Source organism: Ictidomys tridecemlineatus, chromosome 8, assembly GCF_052094955.1.
Source record: "Ictidomys tridecemlineatus isolate mIctTri1 chromosome 8, mIctTri1.hap1, whole genome shotgun sequence".
NCBI lineage: Eukaryota > Metazoa > Chordata > Mammalia > Rodentia > Sciuridae > Ictidomys > Ictidomys tridecemlineatus.
This window is the reverse complement of record NC_135484.1, coordinates 109,035,688-109,062,568: the sequence shown is the minus strand read 5'-3', so window position 1 is coordinate 109,062,568 and position 26,881 is coordinate 109,035,688. Positions and strand designations below refer to the sequence as shown.

Here is a 26,881-nt window from a genome sequence, read left to right as displayed (position 1 = left end):
CATTTGGGTTTTTGAGTATCGACTTCCAACTGGGCTGTGAACTTCTGGGAGCACAGGAGGACTCTCCAAGCACTGCACACACACCTGAAGTTTTGTTGGGTGTATGGTTTTTTGCAGTCATTGGGATTGAACCCAGGGGTGCTCTACCTCTAAGTTACACATCCCCAGCTCTTTTTATTTTACTTTGAGATAGGGTCTCTTTGAATTGCCCAGGCTGGCTTTGAACTGTGATCCTCCTGCCTCAGCCTCCTCAGTAGCTGGGAGTATAAGTGTGCACCACAGAACCCAGCACACCCTTAAAGTTTTAAGAGAATCGGTTTCCAAATCTTCAACTTCTCTGGAAGCTCCTTTCTGTATCTGGAGAATGAGAGAGGTACTATAGTCCTTTGATACCTGCTCTTTCATAATTGCTCTCCTCTTTTACAAAAAGAGAAGCAAACTCACCCATCCAATTCCAAATTTTAACCAGATTTACTGGTCCAGAGTAAATATGTCCCTGATCTGACTTCCACTGGCTGCCATACAAGAGGACACTTAGAAAATCAAGAAAGCAAGCACAGGACTAATAATGCAATCTCTCCAACAGGGACAGTTTCTAATTTTGGGGGTGGTGGTGGGGATGGCTACTGGGGATTGAACCCAGGGGTGCTCTACTATCAAGCCCCTTCCCCAGTTCTTTCTGTTTTTTTGAAACAGGGTATCAATAAATTGCCAAGGTTGACCTTGAACTTGTGATACTCCTGACTCAGCCTCCAGAGTAGCTGAAATTATAGGCATGCATCACCTTTTTTTTTTAATTGGAAAGTTCTAATTGAAATAATTCAAATATGATTTTTTATGCCTTTATTTTATTTACTTGTATTTATATGGTGGAACCTGGTACCTCACACATGCAAGGCAAATGCTCTACCAACTGAGCTACAGCCCCAGCCCTCAAATATGATTTTTTGGTGATGGATCACTTTGTGAATTTTGGTATACAACCCAGAAGCAGATCAAAGAGTCAAGTGACCCTGCTCTGACAAAATTTGTATTTCTATGTGAATGAGGGTTCTCAGTGTTTACACCTACATAAATGAAAAATGGAAATATAACAATGCTGATCTTTGTCTCATGCTAGCAATAAATAATGGTCTTACATGGATAAATAAATAAATTGCAGAAACATGCCAGCGCTAACCCTGCATGATAATTCCTGGGCATGCATGCTCTGTGATAATTCAAACTGTACACAATCTGGTCAGATACAGATATGCATGTTGTATAACAATAAATAAGTCTATTTTAAAAAGCCATCCACTATCACCATCTCATTAAGAGAAATATTTTCAATATAATTTTATTTTTATGTTTATTAATTAGTTATCCAAATTAGTAATACATTTGTGTTGTTCTGATCAATTATGTACTGTTAGTAATTGTAACGATAACTCAAGCCAGAAGAAAAATTGTAATGCATAGAGCTTTATGATTTTAGGAAATTAAAAAAGTTTCAACTTTATAAGTCATCCCAGAGAAATATGACGGGGACACAAATGAAAGAGTTTCAAGCATAAAAATATATTACATATATAAGATTAGGATAAAATTCCACGAGGAAACTGAAATGGAAATAAAATTTTAAGGAGAAAAAGAACACAGACTATTAAAGAAGAGCGTGTTCGTGCGGTTTTTGAAGTGGAGGATAGTGGGTACTGAGTTGCTGCGGTGTTTAGATTCCACTGGATAAAATTAAAACAGTGACGTCATAGTTTTACTTAAAAATATCAATGTTTACAACATTCTAGAGATCGTATCTTTTGCAAACACATGATAAAAAAAATGTAAATGTAAACTTAAAAATGGGTGAGAGAGGAGCCCGGCATGATGGCGCACGCCTGTCATCCCAGTGATTCAGGAGGCTGAGGCAGCAAGGATTTCAAGTTCAAGGCCAGCCTCTACAACTTACTGAGGCCCTAAGCAACTCAGTGTTGCTGTCTCAAAAATAAAATAATAAAAAGAGCTTGAGACTTAGCTCAGTGGTAAAGTGCCCCTGGGTTCAATTACATATATATTTTAAAGGTGAGGGGTTCAGGGAGAATTTTTTTTAAGCAGAAAAATCTGGAAACTACTGCAGTTGTCCCCTTCCACCTGGGAGTGAGCTGTGTTGGTCTCTGTCCCTTTCTGAACTGTAAAGAGAAAGAAATAGAAAATTTGTGCTCAAGGGGTTTGGCTTGATGGGATGAAGAGGGGATGGAAGGAAGCAGAGGAAAGAATCAAAGATGGCCAGAGACAGCTGGGGCAGGACCTGAGCTCAAAGTGACGCTGGGAGCAATGAATGGCCACAGAGCATGAGGGCGCTGGGTATGAGAATGCCAGAAACAGGGAGACCAATTCTCCAGCTGCCAAAAAGGTATAGGTCAGAAATGCAAAACCACAGCTCCAGCCGAGACCTCCTGAATCAGAATCTGCATTTTATCAAGGGACCCCCTGCCCCCAAGTGATTCGTGGACATCTAAAATCTGAGAACTGGATTAGTAGGCTCTTGCTGCATACAGGTGTGAGAGAGTTAGAACCTGAACTCAGATAACAGTGACCAAGGAGAGAGAGAAATGAGGGAAACTTCCCCTATGCTGCTGTTAGGAAGTTACTTTCTTTCCTCAAAATGCTCTGCCCTTCCGGGGCTTGTGACAATCTGAGAAGACACCTCCTCCCTTCCTCACATGGACTCTCTTTCTTAGTGGCCTCATCCATGGCCCATCCCCTGTGGACTCCCAGTGATTACCCCAGCTCATTTGATCTGAGCTCCTAGTCAGCTACCTAATCCACCTCACCACTGCCATGTTCAAGGGAATTCAACATCAACTTCCCCAAACTGGATGCTGTATCAAGGATCTCTTTCCTTGAATTATGTTCTCTCCTGGTACAGGACCTTTGCACACGCTGTCCTCTCCCTTTCTTAATTTAAAGAACTCTTCCCTCTCCCACCTCCTCTCCATCTATCCAGTACTCACTTTTGAATCTTAGTTCAAACTATATTTTCTCAGAAAGTCCACCGTGACCCCAAGTCTACACCAGGTCCTTTTCTTATACATTCTCATAATACTCTTTTCCTCAGACCATTCTTCCTCAGAACATTCTTCTCAGTTTTCAATTGTACTTCCACCAGTGTAATTATCTGATTAGTAGATTTTTCTCTATTGGAACCAGGTCTGGTTTTTAAACCTTTGATTCTATTTCCAAAACCTGTCATAATGTCCATCACACCACAGGCCCTCTAATAAGACTTGCTGAAGAAATGGCAATATTTGGGGCTGGGATTATGGTTCAGTGGTAGAGCGCTCGCCTAGCATGGGTGGGACCTGGGTTTGATCCTCAGCACCACATAAAAATAAAGGCATTGTGTTGTGTCCATCTACACCTGAAAAATAAATATTAAAAAAAAGAAATGGCAATATTTGTTGAATCAACCAATGAATGTGAAAACCACACATATAAAACAACAACAACAAAAAAAAACAGATAACAATGATCAAGTCCCCAATATAAGCAGAAAATGAAATTCTGTATAGGTCAAGCAGATGGTAAGCCCTCTTGGAGAATAGTTAGATTTCACCACAGTTTTGATGGACAAATAAGACCTAAAGAGGTGGAGAGGACCAGGAAGGGGATTCCAGACGAGGGAACGGCATAAACAAGGTCCTGGAGCCCAGCACAGGTGTCCAGGCTGGGATACAATGTTCATGTCAGGAACTCCTCTACCATCAGATGGAATCTGAAAGGTGGGACACCTTGTTATGTGGCACCCAACAGTAATATCCTGTGGGCCTTGGGCTTGGTGATTCTGGAATGCCTCTCCTGGTGTATGTCTCTCTTTTCCTCAAAAGCCCTGCCTTAAGTCACCCGTCCCAGGAAGAATGACTTGTTGAGACTCCTAACCCCCACCATGGCCCCATGGATGGAATGGAAACTGCATCATTTAACTTTTGTTGATATGTTTGTTTTGTGAAGTCCTCTTAAACTGGTGGGGAGAGGGATTCCTTTGCATTTTGAGCTAGAGGAACCTATTCTTTATTCATTGGTATTTTTAGAATGAAAATGTAGTTTCTTTATCAACACAGACCTAGATGGAACCCTAGGTGGTGGTTCCTGAGTTAGCAGGATCAGTCTTATCAGCCATTAGTGGTTTGGACATGAGGTGTTCCCTGAAAACTTGTGAGAGACAATGCAGAAATGGTCAGAGGTAAACTTACTAGATGAGAGCTGTGACCTAATCAATGGATTAATCTGTTTGATGGGTGATAATTTTAGGCAGGTGGGCCATGGCTGGAAAAAGTAGGTCACTGGTGGAATATATTGTGCCTTGGTGGAATATATTGTGTCCCTTGATCCTTGCATTCTCTCTCTGCTTCCTGGGTGCCAGGAACTGAGCAGCTGTCCTCCGCCATGCCCTTCTGCCATGATATTCTGCCTTGTCTTGGGCCCTGAGCAATGGAGTCAGTGAACCAAGATCTGCTCTGAAATTGTGAGCCCCAAATAAACTTCTCCTCTAAGTTGTTCTTGACGGGGTATTTTGGTCGAAGTGATAAAACGCTGACTAACACAGTTGGCCACTTATTGCACATGCTAATTAATTCTTGCACATGCTAATTAATTCAACCCCTCAGACCCAATCATCAGAAAATCAGAAACTCTCTAATCGGAAATGATTAGAAGCCAAAATCTGAGTTCCTGGTAATCTGCTGCAAGCTCAAGTTGAGGCCACTGCTTCAGAGATCACCTAGTCTCCCCACCACACAGGAAGAAACTAAGAGCCAGAGATGGACCTTCTGGGCCTAGAATAGGGCCTGGCTCATAGTAGGTAATCAAGATTCAATTGCTTGGTCTGGAAACGTGGCTCAGCATTAAAGGACTTGCCTAAGCACACACGAGGCCCTGGTATTCGATCCCTAGCACCGTAAAAAACAAAACAAAACAAAAAACCCCAATTTCTCAATGAGAAAGAAGGGAAAATGAGTTTCCCCAAAACACCAAATAAATGTGCCATTTATTTCATATTAAATTTGTATATTTTTAAATAAGTGGTCCAAAATTCAGAAGAGTGAAAATTATCCCACCTAAATGCCTGAAAATAATGTGGAAAATCATAGCAGAAATTTTAAAAAGGGTATATGTGAAAAGTCTCCCTCCTGTCTCATTCCCCCGCCACCTGGGACCCCTCTTGGGGACAATCAATCTGGTTCTTGCATATCCTCCTGGAGAGACATTTATGTTCACACAACAACAGTTGGACACAGTCCCTTATGTGCAAATGGTAGCATGCTAGGCCCATAGTTCAGCATCTTGCCAAAAGACTACTTTAAAACATATCATTTAAATCCTAGAAACCCTTCTTCTTGGTGGATTAGCTTATCTGCAGAATTACCATAATACCAACTCAGGACTTAAGTCTTCATTATTTTTCTAATAAGGCAACTGCTTTGCTCATTATGTACGTTTCCTATTGGGTAATTGGTTTTCATTCATGAACTAATGAACGGAACTACTACTTTCACATTTATTCGTGAATTCCTTCCTTAGAGGAAGACTCCAGGACTCTGGAGTAGGCTCCACACATGCCACTCAGAACCCAAGGTCCTCCCCTGCACCACCCCCACAGCCTGACTGCCAAACTGACCACACTGCCTTCTCTGGGCTTGCCTCCCCACGGTTGATGGTCACCCAGAGGCGGGAATAGCAGCCAACCTGTTTTATGTCCCTTAAGACTAGTATCCAAAAGATGCTCACTAAACACCAAACTCAAACACTGAGCTAGGCAAAGGAGACCAGGAACAGGTCTCTTCACCCCCAGGTTCCATGCCTCTGATACCAACAAGCGACACAAATTACTATTTTCTGCAGAGGGCCTTTTGCCCTGAAGCCCCAGATCTATGGAGTGCTGCAGATAATCACAAGGCTGTACTGAGACCTCCTAGAGTAGGGGTTGGCACACTGCACAGATAGGGCCAGGTAGCAAATGTTTTCAGCTTTGGGGACTATGTGGTCTCTGTCCCATCTCTGCTGTTGTAACATGTAGCTACAGGCAATGTACCTGTGGGTGGATGCGGCTTTGTTTAATACAACATTATTATTATTACTGTTGTTGTTGTTGCTGGGGATTGAACTCAGGGGTTCCTTACCACTGAGCTACATCCCCATTCAAGTGCTGAGGTTGGCTTTGAACCTGTGATCTTCCTGCCAGCCTCCTGAGTAGCTGGAATTACAGGCGTGCACCACTGAGTCTGGCTGTAAAAATCCTTCTCAGCTCACAGGCTCTACAAGAACAGGTGCGGGCTGGTCCTGGCCATAGCTATAGTTTCCTGGTCCTTGTTCTAGAGCATCAAAGTCCTTTCCCAGCTTGGGGCACCAGGAGACAGGGGCCCAGTCTGCAAGGAGGACATCTGTCCTAAGGACATCCTTTGAACCAGACAGACAGACATTAGGAGAGGAAGTTGACTTTGGCCGAGGTCTCTGTGTTTGCTTACAATTCCGAAAGGGTAACACCCTGCTCCTGCCAGACCACCACCGCTTGTTTGAGGAAGAAAAACCAAAATGACTTTCCTCTTCCCGACCGGGCCGTCATTTAGAGACTGTATATATACAATTCTGCAAATTGCCTTGGCTTGTGTTTTAGTCCAGCCTTCCTCTCAGGTCTCTCAAGGAAGCTTAACTGATTCCCCTGGGATTCTTTTTCTCTAGTTCTCCCCCAAAAAGGAGGCAGGAGCCAAGGGCGGTTCTCCAAGACGTGGGCTCATGGTTCATGGTTCCCTTTAAGCAATGTTGTTATTTTAAATGCTTTCTGATTAGTCTTCTAAATAAAGCCGGTGGCTATTTTATAATCCAGTAACCCGATTACCATGGATGTGCTCTGCCAGTGATGGCGGTTAGCGTCTGCACCTCCCCGGTGCTGTGTCTGGCTCTGGCTCCCTCTTCCTTTCTGGACCTGCTGCTGCTGCCTGGGCTGCAGGCTGACTCTGCCGTGGGAAGATTTTTCCAGGCTCCCTTTGGGTTCCAAGGGACATTTATTTCTCCCACCTCAGTGGCATCCTATGTTCCCTCCCAAGTTCTAGGAGCCTGACTCATAGTTTGGGAACCTGCAAATTGGGCAGTTTGGACTTTGCTTCCTGAAGGCACCGGGAAACAGGAGATTGGAGCTATTTCACTTGGGTGTAGAGGCTCCCGGTCCTCACTGCCAGCACTATCTTCTCTCAGTAGTTCTTTGCTTTCTCCTCCCTGTGACTGCTATATGCCTCCTCTTCTCTGTCTCCCTAGCTTGCATGAAGTAGTGTGGCTGCTGAGGACCTGGGAGGGAAATGGAGCCACAGCAATGCAGAGCAGCTTCCTGGAGCAGGTGACCATGGTCTGGATGGGCCGGACTGACATATTTCTGGGTCTATTTTCAAACCACCTTCCTTGGTTGGGACTAGGTAGTGAGATCAGGAGTGTCAGAGCTGATTCCTGAGTGTGGTGTGGTTAGAAGGGCACTGGAGTAGAAGACAGGCAAGACTGGAGTAGAAGACAGGACAGGGCTTTGGTTCTGTCGACTGTGTGACCCTGGGGAAATCATTTGCCCTTTATGGACTTTGGTCATGTTTTTACATATACAAATAATTGAAGTAAAATTTTTCTAAGAGAGTGTGAATAAAATCCATACGATCTTGGCCTCATCCTTCACTGACTTGCAGAAGCTAAAATCCAAGGTTCTGTATTTGGTTTGTAGGGGGCAGATGCACAAAGCGAAGAAAACACCACTTGGTTTCCATTTCTACTTTCAGGATACACAGAGGTTAGGGAGGGGAGGCAAGGTTAAACTGATATAATTGATGTGACCAAGCACTTCTTCTTCCTCCCCCCGTTTTTTGTGTGCCAGGGATTGAACCAGGGATGTTTAACCACTGAGCCACATCCCTAGCCCTTTTTATTTTGAGGCAGGGTTTCTCTACATTGCTTAGGCCTCACTAAGTTGCTGAGACTGGCTTCAAACTTGCAATCCTCCTGCCTCAGTCTCCTGAGCCACTGGGATTACAGTTCTGGCTCAAGTACTTCTTGTATGACAAAAGGCTCTGAGACTAGTGTGCGACATGCTCTAATAGTTTCTGTCCTTCACATCAGTACTGACAAAGTCAGTTATGGCCTATGATTCCAGGGAGAAATGCAAATTGCAGAGACATCATAAGAAACTTACAACTGAACCTGTGGCACCTTAGAGCAACGGGCTCTGAGACAAGGAGTGCCAGGGACAAGGACCACTGTAGCCTGCCTGGAGCCTCGTCCCAACCCCAAGTTGGCCTCCCTTCTCTAATCTCCTGGCAGTGGTGAGACTGACAGCTGATTCAGAGAAGAATTCTGCAGAGAGGACAGGGCAGGAAGGGGATACCCCAAAACAATCAATCCACATGTGAGCCCTAGAGTGATCTGAATGCCGGCTACTTCACAGCTACATGCTTCTCCTAAGGAGACGCTGCTAGGAGAATCTCAGAATTCACTGGCAATCATGCTGAAGACCTACTTCGTGCCAGGGGAGATGATCAGGTCAGGACCCTTGGCCTCTTGAGGCCTTCAGTGGAATGGACTGGGGTCCATGTGAATGGGAGACCAGCATCTGTGCCCTTTATATTCTTTCCCACAAGATGACACCTGGCCTTTCTGTGCCAGGGGCTCCTATGAAAGGTTAAAAACCCACCACCTTGGGCTGCAGTTGTGGCTCAGTAGCAGAGCACTTGCCTAACATGTGTGAAGTACTGGGTTTGATCCTCAGCACCACATAAAAATAAATAAAATAAAGGTATTATGTCCATCTATAACTAAAAATTTTTTTTAAAAATCCAAAATCCAAAAAACCCCACCACTTTCTGTCTCTGGGCTTGCAGTCTGCAAAGGGGGTGCTTCCAAAGGTCCCAAAGAATTGCACAAGGAGAAGGCAGAGAGAAACAACTGGTAACCCCTCAGCCTTGCAGAGTGGGAGCCACAGTAGAGCGCTCAGGCCTCTCTGGAGGGTGAGATCACTTCAGCCAGGGCCCAGGAGGTACAGTGAGCAGGCCCTTGCTGCTGGGGCCTGAGGGAGGGTCTCTGCAGGAAAGAAGGGTCTGAGTTGAGGCCCCCCAAAAGGATCTTCTACTCTTACTCCCAGGACTTGGGGCCCAGGATCTTCTGAATCAACACTGGGACAATAGCCAAAAAAAAAAAAAAAAAAAAGGCTCCTTATCCCCAAAGTTGTCCTGGGCTGGGCAGGGCAGAGCAGGGCAGGGCAGGGCAAATGGGAGGAGATTTCCCTCAGGCTGTTCCACCAAAGCCCCGGGAGTGTGGGGGATTAAGATGGTGGGGAAAGGGCACTGGCAGGGAGATTGGCCTCCCTTAGCCCCACCAAAGCCTCAGAGTGAATTATTAATCTAAGAGAATACAAGACAAGCACCCAAAGGCTCCATTCCTATTACTCAAGCCCCACACCCAACATCCTGGGAGCCAAGCCTCCCGGGAAGTGGCCAGCACAGACTGCTTCCCCAGCAGGGGACAGTGGGGAGGGGTGTGGCTGGCGCCTTTGCTCAGTCCCAGCCAAGCACCAGGAATAGCACCAGTCACACAAACTCTCCAGGGCCCAGGATTGCAGGTAGGCTGCTAGGGTTAGGACCTCAGTTCCCCAAAGGACTTTGACTTTGTCATATGGTCTTCAAAGACATTAGACTGTATTTAAAAAAAAAAAATGCCTGGGTCACACCAAGCCCCAGAGAAGGGGTGGGTATCTTGGGGGAAGCCACTCCCTGTCTTTCTGGAAAGCAGCTCCCAGCTCCCAGGGTAACAGCCAGGATACTCCTGTGTGGACAGTAACAGTTCGCTCTGAGGTGTTTGCTGGGCTCCCCCACAGCTTTCAGACAGGAAGCCCCTAGCGAAAGGCTCAGGGTCCCCCAGGCTATGATATCAGTGCCCCATTCAGGCATTCTGTAAACAGTGGCAGACACCCAGAACCACATCCTGGGCAATGCCACAGCCCCCAACCTCTTCGCTTGGGAGATAAGGGACCTAAGACAAGCCACTGCGGTGGCCTCTTTTGGCTCAGAGTTCTAAGGTCTTCTGGGGAATTCTGGGAGTCAGCAAACAAACAAGAGGGACCTCTGGCATCTGGACTGGAGGCCTTCCCAGAGGCACTTCCTGAGTCGTTCCCTGCTCCAGGGCCCTGTGGATCCAGTTCTGGCCTCCTAGAGGCCCTGGTGGTCTGTGAGCCTCGATCCTGTGCCCACAGGCAGGAACTCTGTGCAGACGGAGGCCGGTCTTGCTCACCTCTGGCCCAACCTGTATCTCCTGCCTGGCAGTGTCCTTCTCAGCAGGCACAATGGGGCTCAGTGAGGCCAAGCAGAGGCCCCACACTGGCTGCCCGAAATCTGGCTGCCCCTCGCAAGGCTCCTTTGTCTTCACTGTGCCATGGGAGACTGACCTTCTCAGTGAGATCCAGAAGGATCACTCGAGGGTCCAGGAGGAGCCTTGCCCTGGTGGCACCTTGTGCAAGCTCTCAGGACTCCGGCAGAGCTCTGAGGGAAAGGAGAGAGCAGGGTGCGGAGAGACACAGGGAACAAAGGGGGATGATGTCCTGGAAGGGACAAGCCACTGGGACTGCTGAGGACAGGGAGTCAGAAGGGCCTCACTCCAAATCACAGTACGCCAAGGTCAAGGAGGGCCATCTGTTATCATTTATGAACGCTTCTAAGAATTCTGGACTATAGAATAAAGTTGGAAGTGAGAATCCCCTCCTTCCCCATCACGTGAGATTCCCAGGTCTGGGATGGTGGGAGGGATCACAGAGTTTGGCTTCCAGTACAGAAAGCCTCAGGGGTCTTAGACAATGTCTTGCCCTTTCTGGCTTTGCTGCCTCCTCTGGTTATCCTTCACACCCCCATAAGAAGCCCCCAAACCTGTCTGGACTTGCTCAAGACAGACATCCTTGGTCACTGACCCCCATTATTTCAAGGTCTCCAAACAACTTCCCTTTGCTGCTATAAGACTTGAAGACTAAAGCAATGGACACCCCCACCCCACCCCGACCCCACCAGGAGAACCTTTAGCAGAACTGAGAAAAGACAGAAGGGAACAGCCTGGGGACAGCAGGGAGAGCTGAGGTCCACACCATCCCTGCAGCTTGCACAGGCCCAGGCACGCAGCCTTCTGGGTTGGAAACATGACTCCACCAGGCGCAGTCACCTCCGTGTTCTATTTTTCAACCAACACTAGATTTTAAGATCCACAGGAGCAGAAAGGTGTCAGAATACTTCTGCTTTTGTATCTCTTCCTCCCTTCTCCCCGGTGCCACAGCAGGGTCTGACCCAAAGCCAATTCTGGGAACCTTTATGGAATACAGCAACCAGGTTTGTGGCTAAAGATCAGGAGGTGAAGGAGCCCTTGGGGAAGTGATACAGTCCAGGGTGAAGCCTAGGAGACCTGCTCAAGGCACTGTGACACTACCAGGCATCTCCAGTGCTGTGTGGAGGCGGATCCTGGGGGGCCGGGTTACAGAGGCGGGGCAGGAGAGACACCAGTGGTGTGTCCATGTGCTGGGCCAAGATGCCCAGGAATAAACCAGCTAATGTGTACTGGGCACAAACCCCAAGCCAGGCATGGTGTCAGGGCCTGCACAAGCCCCACCCAGTAACCCCATGAGGTGGTACGTACACCCAGTCACCTTTCCCTATCTCGTCACCCTCCCAGTGACACCCAGTGTATCTGAGAATTTCTTCCGTATCTACACTCAGGAGTGGAACACTGTGTGATGGCTTTTTTTGAGACAGAGTTTTGCTGTATTGCCCAGACTGGTCTTGAACTCTTGAACTCAAGTGATCCTCTTGTCTCAGCCTCTTGAGAAGATGGGACTATAGGCAACTGCCACCTTGCCTGGCTAGTGTGATGGCTTTTGAAGTATTGATCTGGCTAGGCTGACTCACCACCCTCAGGATTTCCCTTCTAGAAAATTAGTTAAAGCAGAAACTCCTAACAAATGATACATGCAAATGACCTAAGACAAGCGTATCCACCGCAGCATTGTTTGAACAGCCAAAGACTGAAAACAACTTGAATGCCCCTCAATACAGAATGAATTAAAGGGAATTATGGCATAACTAAGATGGGATACCACACAGATGTTAAAAAGAACAGGAAACTCTATGAAGTGATAAAGATAGATCTATCAGGTTTAAAAATTACGATGCAGAACAGTGTGTCTAATATGCTATCTTTTGTGTAAAATGGTTAAATAAAATAGAACATATTAAAATAAGGCATAAAACAGAACATGGAATTTATGAATACTGAGCCTCTGGTCACATTTTCATTGATGGATCAATACATAACCTTGTTTTACATGTGTTTCTGTTTAAAGGTGTCTTATTTAATGTATGTTGTTGATTCATTGACATTGAACATGGAGCCAACAGTACTATAACTCATGTCTGGACAGGACATCTCTCATACATATTTTCTGTCAGGCACTCACAGTCTTCTGCTTAGAACAATGGACAACTCCCCACTCTACACTTGGGGACCATGTGACACAGTACAATCAACAACAAAAAGCACAAAGATGTGGCCCTTCTCAGTCTGTGAAAAGCATAATAGGGTTTAGCACAAGAGATGCCATAAGAAGGCAGAGTGGCCTTGTCCTGCCTAAACTGGGACCATGCCCAGGCTCCTGAGGACATTCACCACCATTCAAAACTCTAGGGAAGAGCCTTGAGTACTGGTTTTTGCAGTTACATAGGTTTTAGAGAGTAGGAAAAAAAAATTGCAAGATGGAATCCACGAAAAAAGGAAGATCGACAGTATATTCATAGTTGCTCATGAATATGTGAAAGAAATCTGGAAGGAACCAAAAACTGGTAACAGTAGTCTATGGGGGTGGTGGTGGGGAAAACTGGTTTGATTAGGAAAAAGAAGAGTAAGTAGATTTTTTAATTGCATAGCTTTTTATGTTTTTCTAACTTTTTGAACCATATGAATATTCTACTTCTTCAGAAAATAAAGTAGTGAAAAACACCCTTGTATGTATACTTAAAAGCAGTACTTTCATGCTTTACAAATTTAACCTAAAACACAAATATCTTACAAAACTTTGAGGCAGGGTCTAGGCCTTTCTTTACTCACAGATTTTGCTGAACAGAATTCTGCATCTGTATTTAATGCATCAAGCACATAGAATGTATAATCTCCCATTTTTCAGTTTGGTTTCTTTAAAAAGGAGTCAGAGGTTGAGAAAGCTAGTGAAGGAATTGTGCTACAAAATCCTCTGACATGCCTACAGTTCTCTCTCTAATGCCAGTCTTTAATAGTTGTCTTGCTCACACCTAATTTGGCAGCAATTCTTAGTTGTTGTTGTCGTTGTTTTTGGAGGGGTGGGTACTGGGAACTGTACCCAGGGGTACTTAACCACTGAACCACATCCTTAGCCCTTTTTAATATTTTATTTAGAAACAGGGTCTCGCTAAGTTGCTTAGGGCTTCACTAAGTTGCTGAGGCTGGCTTTGAATTTGCAATCCTCCTGCCTCAGCCTCCTGAGTTACTGGGATTACAAGCATGCGCCACTGAGCCTGGTTAGTGATTCTTTTTTTCTTTTCAAAACATTCAGCAGTAAAATCTGAGTTGCCTGATGTACATTCTCAGTTAAATGAGGTTGAACAGGGTGACATTTACTTTCATAGAAACAGCACTTCTTTTTTTTTCCATTCATAGTTCATCAGTTTATATCACATTTAATTAATTTACATAATAATAATAATAAGTACACTGGCATAAGTAGGTTTAGGAACCAACACAGTCAGTGCTCACCCAGCCCCTGCAGAGCAGGTGTTGTGGCGGGGGAGATGGGTGCTCTGTTTGTGGGGTACTAGTGAGCTGTGCAGAAGATGAGTTGCTGCTTGGTTATGCTGAGACTGATTAAAGACAGTTTCACCTATGTGTCAACGTGCCTTGCCAACTTTAACACGCTACAAAAAATACCAGATGTCACTGAACTATACTTCCTGGCATTGTCCATGCATGTCAAATGCCAGGGATGTGTCTCCAGGTCAGACACAGGCTCCTGGGGTGCAGGGGAGAGCTGAGTGGCCCTTGGCAAACATTTTCTGAAATGAATAGATCTGTTTTCTTCGAAGGCCTATGGGGTGGGATTTCTGACAAAGCTAACATTTAGACTATGCATTTTTGGAAAAAGCAGGTCAGTAAGATCTCCTTAGGCATCTGGGATGTCAATGTCCCCAGCTGCTCCTGACGGATGAATCGGCCCACCATTCAAGGACGATGGAGAATGCTCTACTCACAAAAGGGGTAAAAGGCCAAAGTGATCTGAATCCAAAAGGCCCATGTCTCAGCAGATAACCCCAACCCCTGCTTCACAGAGACAATGGGGGCTTACAGGCCTCGGCACTTTCTACTTCATGTACTCTAAACGTTCACCCCTCCATCCTTCCTCAAATGCTCTTCTCCCATCTGCAATGACTGGAGGCAGTTTCCCAGGAGCCTGCATCAGATACTGGCCCCCAAGAGCTCACCTCTACTCAGTTCCTGTCAATGTCTCCTCCTGGCATTTCCCAGGCCATCTTCTCCTCTCATTCCCGTGCCAGGTTCTCACCTAATCTGTGACACAGTTGGCCTCACCTTCCTAGTTGGCTTACCTCCTCCAGCCTCATCCCTTCTAGTTCACTTTCCAACCAATGGCCCTGCCCATGTCACCGTCTGCTGAAAACTTCCAGTGCTCCAGCGCTCCCTCCGCCAACAGGCCAAGGGTCCAAACAGCTAGCACAGGAGGCCCCTCATGATTTGGCTTCATCTATCTTTCCAAAGAATTCCCCTTCCCACCCACCCAGAGACACCCTGAGCACCTGTCCTATGGAGCTAAATCACATTTCCAGAATGCTCTGCCTGCCATCTCTTTCTCCCGTTCTCCATCTTCTCAGTCTACAAGTCTGATCCTGGACATTCATTTCTTGAGTGCTTACTATGCATCAAGCACAGTGGATGTAACAGAGGTGGGAACAGACAGGGGTCAGCTCTGGTGGGGCCTGCAGCCCAGGGTGTGTATCTCACATGTGGGCGAATGCAATTTTAAAATGTGCTGAGTGCCTATAATAAAGGGCCTTGATCTCAGAAAAGAGGTCAGGGAAGGATCCTCTGAGGAAATCACTGTGATTCTTGATCAGAAAGATGAGAAAGAAACAGGAGAAGCAGGGTGTGGATAGGTATATTCCCAATAGAGTAAAGGACAATGCGGGCCAAGCCCTGTGGAAGGCAGGCACATGGTAGGAAGAAGGCCAGGGTGGCCAGAATGGAGGAACTAGGAAGGGGCAGAAATGGACCATGCAAGGTGGTTGATGGACAGGAGCCTTATCTTTATCCTAAGAGCACTGGGGAGCCACAGAAGTATCTTGAATTGTGAGTACGTGAGCAAACCCGGGTGACTGGTCCGATTTCTATTTGCAAAGTTCACTCTTATTACTGTCTACACCAAGGCTCAGCAACATTTTCTGGAAAGGGCCAGACAGTATATATTCCAGGCTTTGCAGTTAAGAGGCTCTTACATAAGTAGTTATATCCTATAAGAGAAAGAACAAACTTCTACAAATTCTTGGAGGAACCTCAAAATGTAGTAATAATAATTGAGTACTTTTCTTTTGGTACTAGATTTACTACCGGGAAAATAGAATTGTTTGGAGGGATTACATTTTATTTCATTAGGGTCAAGGTCAGTGCTTCCATATCATCAAATGCTCATCTGTGAAAATGATGTACACCTCATGGGCAAAATCAGGCAGAAGCTGGATCAGGCCCATGGACTGTAGGTTGTCATCCCTGGTTACAGAAATTGTGCAGGAGGAGGGTGAGTGAGGGGAGGGACACTTGGTTTTGCTATGGTTTCACTAGGTAGCTCAGATGAGGGACATGATGGAGGAATATTTTGGAGGGAGCCTGATAGGACTTTATGATGGATTTGGGTGCAGAGGTGGAGTGGCAAGGTGACATCTGGGTGTCTTGGAAAGGGAGACTGGAGTACTGGGAACACTCAGTTTCATTGGAGACCTACAACAGGAGTTGTCCCAAGGATGCTACCCTGAGGGCTCCAAGGTCCGAAAAGGTCTATGGGTCCCCTTGACAACAGGTGCTAAAGAAGGCAGGAAAAATGCCCAGATTCTCCAGAATGGGCCTGTCCCATCTATGCAGACCACCTACCACATCATTCCCAACTGTTTTGTCTACTTTGTCCTTTAGATTGGCCTCTCACTGAAGGAGTGTCTCATTCAGCTGTTTTTAGGGGTTGGCATGACCCCTTGCACACACAGGGTGCCCAAGTCACAGGGAGGAAGAAAGGGACCAGGAATGGGGAGAGCTTTTGCTTCCATAACAAACAGCAGATTGCTTCAACTGGCAATGGAGGCTGCCACCCCCTGCTCTGAGGGGTCAACCCACTCCCTTGGCTCATCTTCCACAAGAACCGCTTCTGATAAGGGTCAACGAACCCTTCCCCAACCACCCTAAATCATCGAAGTAGACACACACACACACACACACACACTCTCTCTCTCCCTGTCAACCCTGGGAGGATGATCTGCGGTGACGGTGTATTGACAACACACCCATCAACTGTCAATTCAACATGTCAAAATATTATGTTTCATCACCCAGAACATCATTTTATTTTTAATTAAAAAAAGTTAAGTGGCAATCCCACTCACAGGGAAGGGGATGGGGGGAAAGCCACAAGTTAAAGAAAATTAACTTTTCTACTTCCTTCCTCTCTGTTTTTGGACAGAAAAGCAAAAAGCTCATGGCTCCGCCTCATTAACAGCCCTGGGAGGTGAAGCCCAATGCCCAGATGCAGAGGTGCAGAGTGCTCAACTTTGGGGACCCCAGGGTTTGCTTGACATCAGTGGAGCTCAAGGAAGACCAGTCTCCCTAGGTCACAGCCACATATCCTCCGACTCCAGTAGGGGACATAGAGGCATTTGTAAGAGGTGTGCATGTCCTCATGGCCAACAGAAACATTCTAGAAAGCACTATACAAAGCATATGGACACATACTATTTTACAACAAACCTGCGAGGTCAGAAGTGTTTTCTCTGTTTCAAAGATGAGGAAATTAACACTTGAGGGATGACCTTTGTATGGTCACACCATTGGTGACAAAGGGCTAGGCCCTCAGCCCCCCAATGCTGAAGGATAGGGCTTCCTCTAATACTCGGCAGCTTCCCTTAATTGCCTGCTGCATTTCTCTTAGCATGAGGCTACTTCCCCCTTGCTTGATCCTTCCAGCTTTTATCTTTGACTTTTGAAGGGGCAACCAGAGCTGATCTATACCATAGTACAGACATGCCGTGGGAATCTAGCCGTCAGCTCCTAGCAACCTTCAACCCTCCAGCACTTGGGCACTGAGACATGAACTTGAAGTGGGAAGTGATACACCAAAAAAAAAAAAAAAAGAAAAGAAAAGGAAAAGAAAAAAATTCTAGGCCTACAGGGCCAAGCTCCAGTTAAGTGGATAATTTTTTACTTATCTGGAACATTCTAAGGAGAAAACAACGGCTCACATGTCAAGCCTCAAGAACATTGCTTCTGGAGCTGGAAGCCAGGGTTCAAATCCCAATCTTGCACAAGAAAAGTGAGTAACCCCAGCAGACCCATCCCACCTTGGTTTTGACATCTGTAAAAGAACAACACTATTGTTCCAGATTCTTGTGAAGATTAAACCAGAAGGTACGGGACAAGCATGGCACCCACTGGGGAAGTGCAGCCTGGGTGGGGTTTTGATTGTTTGACTTTGTCATGAGTATAGTTTAGATTAGGTCCAATGACTCAGTCGTGATGGCTTTGGTTTGGTTATTTGTTTCCTGGGCAACCTTCACCCTCCCTCTGTTTCAATTAACAGAATGGTGCTGGGGCAGAAAGTGCCAGAAATGGACAAAGGAGGGAAGAGACAGAGAAACTCAGGAGCCAGGGGTGCTCTGGAACAGGGATCAATGACCTGACTTAGCCCAGCACCCTCTGGAAGGACCAGTGCATCAGGGTACTTTCACTCTGATCCAGAATAAAGCTTCAGAGGCATCATGGAAAGGCTCAATTGCATTCATTAAACAGAGCAGTAGCCAGAAGAAAGCACAAGCCCACGTGACTTGCACATTTTTGCAAGAAGCTCCCTGGGGCCTACGGGTCTACATGGGTCAGTGCAATTCAGGGGGGACACAGAGCGAATCTGAGTGTGGCCATGGGTCAGGCTGAGTGCTCCAACTTAGAGCTACTGGTAATGAGATGGGACTCTGCTCTCTGGGGTCCAGCTGTCAAGCAGCTCATGCCCCCAGGAGAGGAAAAGAGAAGTCATTTAGTGGCCATGGAAAGCACAACAATACCCATGGTTATCATTAATGAAAATTAAAGTCCTTTGAGCCTTAGTTTTGACATCTTTAAAACTAAGAAGTCACTCTGGTGTCATTGTAGTCCCTCCATGATACCAGAGAAGGTAATATTCTACCTGTTTTCCTGTTCCAAGAGTCCCAGATCTCAGATGCCAGGAAACTGGCAATGTAGTCACCATTTTCCTACAATTGGTTGCAGAATGTCCTCCAATGACAGCCTCTTTGAGAACCTTGCAATACACAGCCTGGCAGGGCCATCCCAGGGAAGCAGGTTTGAAGTGGCCTCTGTGGCCTTCCCTGGCAGAAGCTCCTGACTTCCTCAGAGCTCCCGCCAGTCTGGCAGACTTTAGAAAAGAAAAAATGGGGCCAGCCCTTTCCTAACGATTTGGGGGTATCCTCACACCCATTATTTCCCTATGAGGCAGTTCCAGCAAGAAGTTGTATTCTCATTTGAGGCTGAGCTATGGGAGTCCCAGGGAGAAAGAGATATTCAGAGGTCCCATGTGCTGATAGAGGCCAACTCAGGGAGATGAGATCTGAGGGTACCTACCAGGTCCCAGGCTTCCAAGGGCCACAAACCACTGCTTCTAGGATGAGCCCTAAGCCTTCACATGCATGAGTAAGTGCTTTCTAAGAACACAGACAAGAAGATATTACTGGGATGCAAAGAGCAAACTCCTATTGTTTCTATTTTATTGATAAAAATGTCCCAGCTTTCTCTCCATAGTACTCATGTTGCCCCCTCTTCCCCCTCCATTCTTGGGCTTTGGGAACCAAACAAAATCTCCCCCTCTCCTCTTGATTACATGCTCTCAGATTATCTCCCTGCCACAGGAAATTTATACATTCTCAGACGTGTTCTTTTAAGCCCACTTCCCCTGCCCTCCTCCCCACCCCCCACCCAGTTGCTGTGTATTCAGGAAATGCAAACCCCATATTAAGATAACCGGGGGGCTGGGGCTGGGGCTCAGCAGTAGAGACCTCGCCTAGCACTTGTGAGACCCCGGGTTCGATCCTCAGCACCACATTTTAAAAAATGAAGTAAAAGGTATTGGGTTGAACTACAACTTAAAAAAAAAAAAAATAACCTGGACCAAACATAAAAGGAGCCCAGCTGTGTGACCTAGTTGGGCAAATGACTTCCCCTCCTGGCACCTCGGACTTCTGCAGAATGAGGAGGTAAAGGGACCAGTGAGCTCCAATGTTCCCCTGCCTCTGACTGGCTAAGGCTCATTGAGGTGAACCTCCCCAGACTCTGTCCCAGGACATGCAACAATCCTGCACCAGAATATTAAGATAGTAGCACTTCCCACCCCAGATACCTTAGTGATCTCTCAAGATCCAGCCTATGGGGGGAAAGACACTGGGAAACAGGACCTCTGGACTTCAGTCTGTTCGGCCATCTTTTGGAAGAGGGAAGGAGAGAGTGGGGGAGGGTATCAGAGCAGACTTAGGCTCTAGCTATAATGCTGCAACTAAAAATATAGAATAATGCATATGAACAGTATAATAAAGGTGATTAAAATATTACTAGAAGGGAAACCTCTCATCAGTGAGAAGGAACCGATGGCCAATCTCCAAAGCAGCACTAAATGATTCAGTTTAGAACATATTCCCATCATCTTTGATGTGACTCAAAGCACTGGAGCCCTGTGCCCGGGGCACCTGCTGTCACACTAACTCCAGCACCCCCAACCCCTCAGAGAGCCCAGATGTGATGTGTCCTGATTCCCTGATTGGTTTCAACATCTGCATGTAAGGCCACCCCTCACTGTACCATCAGCAAAGACAACGTGCCCCACGGAGTCACCCAGTGCAGAATATTTAACCTACCAGTTGAGTCCCCCTCTCCCCCGGCAAGGCCAGTTGGATGTTGTAAGTAATCAATCCTGGCTAGCAGCTCTGAGTAACTAGATGAGGAGGGGCAGGAAGCATGAATCATCATAGAGGCTGTTAATAGAGGCTGAGGTTTGCTGCTGGGGGTTGGGCATTTAACCCCAAGCACACAGGCCTGGCCACTTGGTCTGAGGGGACATCATCTTGGAGCCCAGAGAGAGAGCAAGAAGCCTGTCCCTACTCCAACCACCTCCACACTCAGGCTCCCTAGTAACCTTTGCCCTTCCAAACATCTGAGCAAACACATGGAGAAAGAAGACAGCTGGTTGGCTCCAAATAATTTTTGGTACTCACATATTGAACTTTCAGACGAAGGTGCCAATCTCTGTTTTACAAAGATGTGTTGGTGGCCCCGATGTACTAAAGCTTAGATAGAGAGACAGATGCCCTACACAAACCCATTCAAGAGCGGCGTGTCCTTCAGCCAGGAGCCTAGTGACACAGTCAAATATTAACTGCAGTACTTTTAGGGCTTTCCTTCTACTATGGGAGATATTTCTTTAAGAAGGGCAGTAGAGGTCATCTGTGAGGCTGGAAGCACCTTGCTGGGTCTCACTGCCTTATGAGAACACGCACCTCTAAACTTCAGATTCCACCACTAGAATACCCAGGATGCACCAGGCCCCTACTGCAGCCGCCCACCTTTGCCTGTCCCATGGAACCAGCAAAATTCCTCCTCCGGCAAGCCTTCCTGACCACACAAGGCACAGCTTTCCCTCCTTGGAAATCTACTCTGAATGCCTGATAGTCTTACAAAGATGTTTTATCCTTTATGTCCTTTTTTGTTACAGTTTGTTTTATTAAAAGATTAATTTTTTTTGGTGGGGGGGAGGTACTGGGGATTAAACTCAGGGGCACTCGACCACGGAGCCACATCCCCAGCCCTATTTTGTATTTTATTTAGAGACAGGGTCTCACTGAGTTGCTTAGTGCCTTGCTGTTGCTGAGGCTGGCTTTGAAGTCAGGACCCTCCTGCCTCAGCCTCTCAATCCACTGGGACTGCAGGCGTGCGCCACTGTGCTCAGCTAATAGACTAATTTTTTAAAGGACTTACAGGTTCATAGCAACTTTATACATTTTAAATACTATTTGCCCACTCTATAGAGCCTAGAGTCACTATGAATAGAAGGTGCTGAGATAAGAATTGCTGCCTGATAGATATCAAATCAGGAAGTGATCTGATACAAATCTGGGAGCAATATAAAGCCACTTACTAGAAGGTGAAGTAAAAAGTCTCATGTCAACTATAAGATTGGAAAGAAATGAACCGGGTATGGTGAAGCACACTCGTAATCCCAGCAACTCTAGAGGTCAGCCTCAGCAACTCAATGAGATCCTGTTTCAAAAAAAAAAAAACCACTGAGGATGTAGCTCAGTGGCAAAGTGCCCCTGGGTTCAGTCCCAGTATCAAAAAATAAATAAAAATTAAAAGAATGGAAGTAAATGGATGTCGAAGACCCTTCTCTCCCTCCCGTCACTGCTGTACCCTGACCTGGGGGCTCCCACAAGAGGAACATTAACAGTGAGTGGCATCTCCTGGCTCCAGTCTCATCATAGTCATCCTGGAGTACAGGGGTCTCAGCCTCATCTCCAGAACCCATGACTTAGATCCTCTGCAAACAGTGGCCTGACTATGTTCTGTCTTCCCTCAGATTATTTCATTTTATTTGTTTTTGAGGCAGGCTCTTGCTCTGTGGCCCAGGTTCATCTCAAACTCCTGGGCTTGAGTGATCCTCCTGCATCAGCCTCCTGAGTTGGCTGGGACTACCCTTCTATACCCCTGTGCCTGCCTCCTCAGATGATTTTTTGTAATACTCCAATCCTTGAACTGTAACAATGAAGCTGGGAGTCCCACAGGTATACCTGATGCCCCTCTCCACTTGCATTCCACTTTGTAATACAGCTCTGGCCATTTAAAAGCATCACTGAACAAGAGCCCTGGCCTTGGAGCTCTCTGTTTTCAGTCCTAATAACAGGATGGTAGAGGGCTTATGACTGCGTCCAAACTCCTTGTTACAATTATCTCATTTAGTCCACTGCCCTCGGGTGACAGAGGAGAGACTGAAGCTTAGGGGGGTGAAGCTAGCAAGAGCTGGAGCTGGGGTCAATCTCAGCTCCTTCTCCTTGTCTCCCAAAGCCCAAATGCCCAACTAGAGTGCTTGGTAGGCTCCCCTCCAGGAAAGGCACAAGGTGGGAAACAGAAAAACCAAAGGCAGGCAGGACAGGGCGGGACAGGGACAAGGCGGAGAGAAAGTGGGAGGAGGGGAGAGCAGCACGGGAGGAGAGGCAGTGAGGGTCTGGAGGAGGAGGACTGGGACCTTGCTCTGGGTCCAGGAACCCTTCACAGAGTGGAACACAGCAGGAACATTGCTGGTGATGCTGGAGAAACAAACCACAAAATATGCAGACGCCATTTCCTCTCTCAAGGAAGATAAACAATAGAGCCATAAACAAATTTTACAAAGCTGTCCAGCTATTTAAAGCATCCTGGCAGAGACTCATATTCTTTACGAGCCCTGCAAATGGTCAACAGCTACCTGAGGAAGGGGAGAGGTGGGAGGAGAGGAAAACACTTCTTCCCAGTTCTTGTCCTGTTAGGTTGGTGGCTGTGCTGGTTATATCCTCTCTGAGCTTTGGTTCACTTTTTTTTTTTTTTTTTTTAATATCTTTAGTTGTAGATGGACACAATGCCTTTATTTTATTCATTTATTTTTATGTGGTGCTAAGGATCGAACCCAGGGCCTCACACATGTTAGACAAGCGCTCTTCCTCTTAGCGACAACCCTGGCCCGTTTGGTTCACTCTTCTGTGTGAACCAATAGGGCCACTGTGGACAAGAAATAAGATAAATGTCATCTAGCAATAGGTGGATGACTCCATCCTCTTAATTGAAGCAACCAATCCATTAGATAAAAAAATAAATAAATGTAAAGGTTGTATGCACATGTGGACAGTTGGTATAAATGGAAAGATTATTCAAAGACCATAACCAAAGAGGAAAAAAACAAAAAAACAACCTAGTAATAACAAGAGCAGGACTCCTGGAAGGTAAGCTAGTACCAAAACTGGCCTTTACCCTGAAGGCTTTTGGCTCTGTGGACTTCCATTGAATCCTGAAGATTGTAAGTTTCCCAATGATAGCTGCACAGGCTTCAAAGCCTAGAGAGACCCATAAAGCTAAGACTCCAAGTGGCTCCATTCTCAAAGAGGAAAAAAAAAAAAAAAATCCACAGCACAGAGAGAACTGCAAGTGAACTTGATGTTGGGCTGGGAAAATAATCTCCTGAAAATTTGGAACCATAAACTGGACTTCACACAGCTTCGCAGTCTGAATTATGTTACTTGTGTGGCCAGAAAATCCTGAAGCAGATAATTAATTTAAAGCAATTTTTTTATTGGTGCCCCCTAGTCCCCCACCCCCCACCTACACACACACACACACAAAAAAAAAAAAAAAAAAAAAAAAACAACCCAAAAACAGCAGTACTTAAAGCAAATCTTCTCTGGAAAAACCAACTTCAAACCACACCTCAAACAGTTCTCAAAGATAAACTTCCAAGGAGAATGAGCAATGACAAAAAACAAGAAATGTGAACCCAGCCAGCAGAAACAACAGGTGGCAGAAGCAGACCTCAAGGACCCTGGAACTGCCAGACGAGACTGTAACATTTCCAAGTAGCTAATTTAGCATTTCAAAGAAGTAAATGTCTAAATGTCTCCAAATATGTACAAGTAATGAGAGACCAGAAAAATCACTAAGCTGGTTTGAAAAATAAAATCAGAACTTCTAGAAATGACAAATAAAGAGAGTGAAAGAAAATAACTTAATGGATGGATAAAACCGCATTTGAGACCCAGAATAACTGAACTAACGAGAAGACAGATTTTTAAGAGATTATTCAATTATTCAGAGTTCAACACAGAGAGACAAAGAGATGAAAGGTAAGCACCGAGGTTACAAGACACGGAGACGAGTAGGAAGGGACAACGTGAGTCTACCCGAGGTTCCAGAAGACACAGACAGCGGGAAGAGGCAATACTCAGAAATGAAGGGAAATGAACTTCAGAAATGAACTTTCCTGAATTGTTGAAAGATAGGGATCTTTAGCTCTAGGAATCCCAATGAAACTTATGCAGAATAAAGACAAATTTACATGCAGACACATGTAGCCAGAGAGAAGTGACAGACCACAGCATTTGGATTGACAGCCAACTTCTCAGTAGCAACACTCAATGCCAGAGGCTTTGAAACAATGGCTCCAATGGTGTAGACAGATATAAGGAAAGCCACCTTGCAAAACTAAGAACAAAATAAAAATATTTTCCCACCCACAAAAAACAAAACCAAAGTGAAAAAAATCCCTAGAGTGTGCCACCAAGAGTCCCCCACCAAAGGATAACATGGAAGGATTTATTTTAGGCCAAAGGAAAATGACTCCAGATTCACAGAAGAATGGTGAGATGGTGGCTCACTGGGATCTGTAATCCCAGTGATCTGGGAGGCTGAGGCAAAAAGAGAGTCATAAGTTCAAGGCCAGCCTCAGCAACAGAGCAAGACTCTCTGTAACTTATTGAGACTCTGTCTCAAAATTTAAAAATAAAAAAGAACTGGGGCTGAGCTCAGTGGTAAAGCACCTCTGGGTTCAATCAGCACCAAAAGAGAAAGAAAAAAGTTGAAAAGATAAAGAGGGAATATACAAAAGTAATTCAACTGATTTCAACTCTCTCCAAGAATCCAATCTATTTCATTTTAGGAAAGAGAGAGACCCTGTCTTTCTTGCTCATTGCTGTATCTCCAGGGTCCAGCACATTCTTGGTTTCAAAGGAAGCTCTCAACAGTCCCTAAAGAGGGAATGGTGAATGAATGACTCTAGGGTTGAGGACAGGGCTTGAGTGGGCAAGTGGCAGGGCAGACCGTGGAGTTAACGAAGCCCCTTCCAACATGGAGGGGAGGAGAGGAAAAAGTGACTGGCACCAGTCTCTAGAAGAATTTATTAAAAAAAAAAAAAAAAAGTGGCGACACAGGCCTGTAATCCCAGCATCTCAGGAAGCTGAGGCAGGAGAATCTCAAGTTCAAGGCCAGCCTCAGCAACTTAGTGAGGCCTTAAGCAATTTGGCAAGACCCTGTCTCTAAATAAAATACAAAAAAAGGCTAGGGATGTGGCTCAGTGGTTAAGCATCCCTGGGTTCAACCCCTGGTACCCCCACCAAAAAATCCCCCAAAACCCAAGAAGCAGAGTCACAGGCATGCCAACTATCTCCAAATCCAAAGACAGAGGCATGTGGAAAAGTCTTTGAAAGGCCAGTCTGTGGTTCTATTTGGCAAAGCAGAGATCAGCAGACAGAAGTTCCAGAGAAGCAACATCTATCCCAATGTTAGGAAGAATTTCCCAACAAGTAACAGCCCACATTGGTGTGCAGTGGGCCTGGCTCATGATCTAATGTCTCTTTTGTCTATGTGGGACAGGAGTCTGTCTGGCATGTACAGGAGTCTCAAACTGTGGACTGAACAGTCTCTAATTCTGTCCTACTCTACAGATTCTTTCATTCAACATTCCCTAAAAGACCCATCCAAGTCCCAGATTCCAAAGGTGGAATAAGGAACAAGAGCTCCACTCAGACACTCAGCTCCAAGGCCTTCCCGCGCCCCCTTGGCCACTCCATCACTAAGAAGAGCACATATCCAAGGCTATGCACTAACTCCACCCTCGTTCTGGGACACCCCACTATGACAAGGGATCACAAAAGCATGGTAGAATTTGTTAAAATGAAACTTCCTCCACCTCCTAGGAGGAAGGCAAGCTCACCTTGACTTTGGCAGCAGAGGGCTGAGTTGGGGGCCTGGCTCTGGGGGCTTCTCCTGCGGCCGGCCAGTCATGCTGCTTTCATGCTGCTGGGCTGGGAAGAGGAGACCTGGGTCTGAGGGAAAGGAGAAGGAAAGATCATTTCCTCATCGTTGGCTCTTAGTTTGTCTCTATAGTCCTATGGAGGATGCCACCCGGAAGCCCAGGGAGGTCCCAAGGCTGCCCTTACCCTCAGACAAGGGGAGCGGGCAGAAGTGTGTTGGGCAAACCTCTCCCAAGACCTTTAACAGGCCCAGCGGGCACTGAGGAATAGGCCACCAAGATGAATTAGACAGATGCAGTCCTTGCTCCCAAGAAGTGGGGAGAGTGCACACGTTTCACTACTATATAATCTGGTAAGTGCTGTGATTTCCCAAAATTCATCCACTACTATCCTCTTTGTTTTATTGGATTACTGCGGCAGCTTAGAAGCACCATAGCATGGGGCTTCTCAAAACTATTCACAATGAAGGTCTATTTTGTTTTAATTTCTCACCCATCATAAATATGCTTCTGAAATCTGATAAAAATGAACTGATAGAAAAAATAAAAAATAATAAACAGTACTAGCCCACTTTTTTCTTTTTTTTTGGATGCTGGGGATTGAACCAGAAGTGCTTTTCCACTGAACTACATCCCCACCCCTTTTTTTGTCTTGTTTTGACCAAGTTGCTGAGTGTCTCACCAAGTGGCTGAGGCTGGCTTCAAACTTGTCATCCTCTGTCTCAGCCTCCCAAATCACTGGGA

General features: G+C 45.9%; 1 protein-coding gene across 20 annotated transcripts in view; it reads right to left on the bottom strand.

Moving 5' to 3' along the window:
• The window catches only part of Trerf1 (transcriptional regulating factor 1), a 214,395-nt gene that overhangs the window by 42,812 nt on the left and 144,702 nt on the right, over positions 1-26,881 (bottom strand). For 19 of the 20 annotated variants that reach the window (XM_040282664.2, XM_078020010.1, XM_040282658.2 and 16 more), the window contains one exon: positions 26,099-26,210. The exons of the other annotated variant lie outside the window; for it this stretch is intronic. The gene's annotated coding sequence lies outside the window, so the exon portion shown is untranslated. The remainder of the gene's footprint in view (positions 1-26,098; positions 26,211-26,881) is intronic. 20 annotated transcript variants of the gene reach the window in all.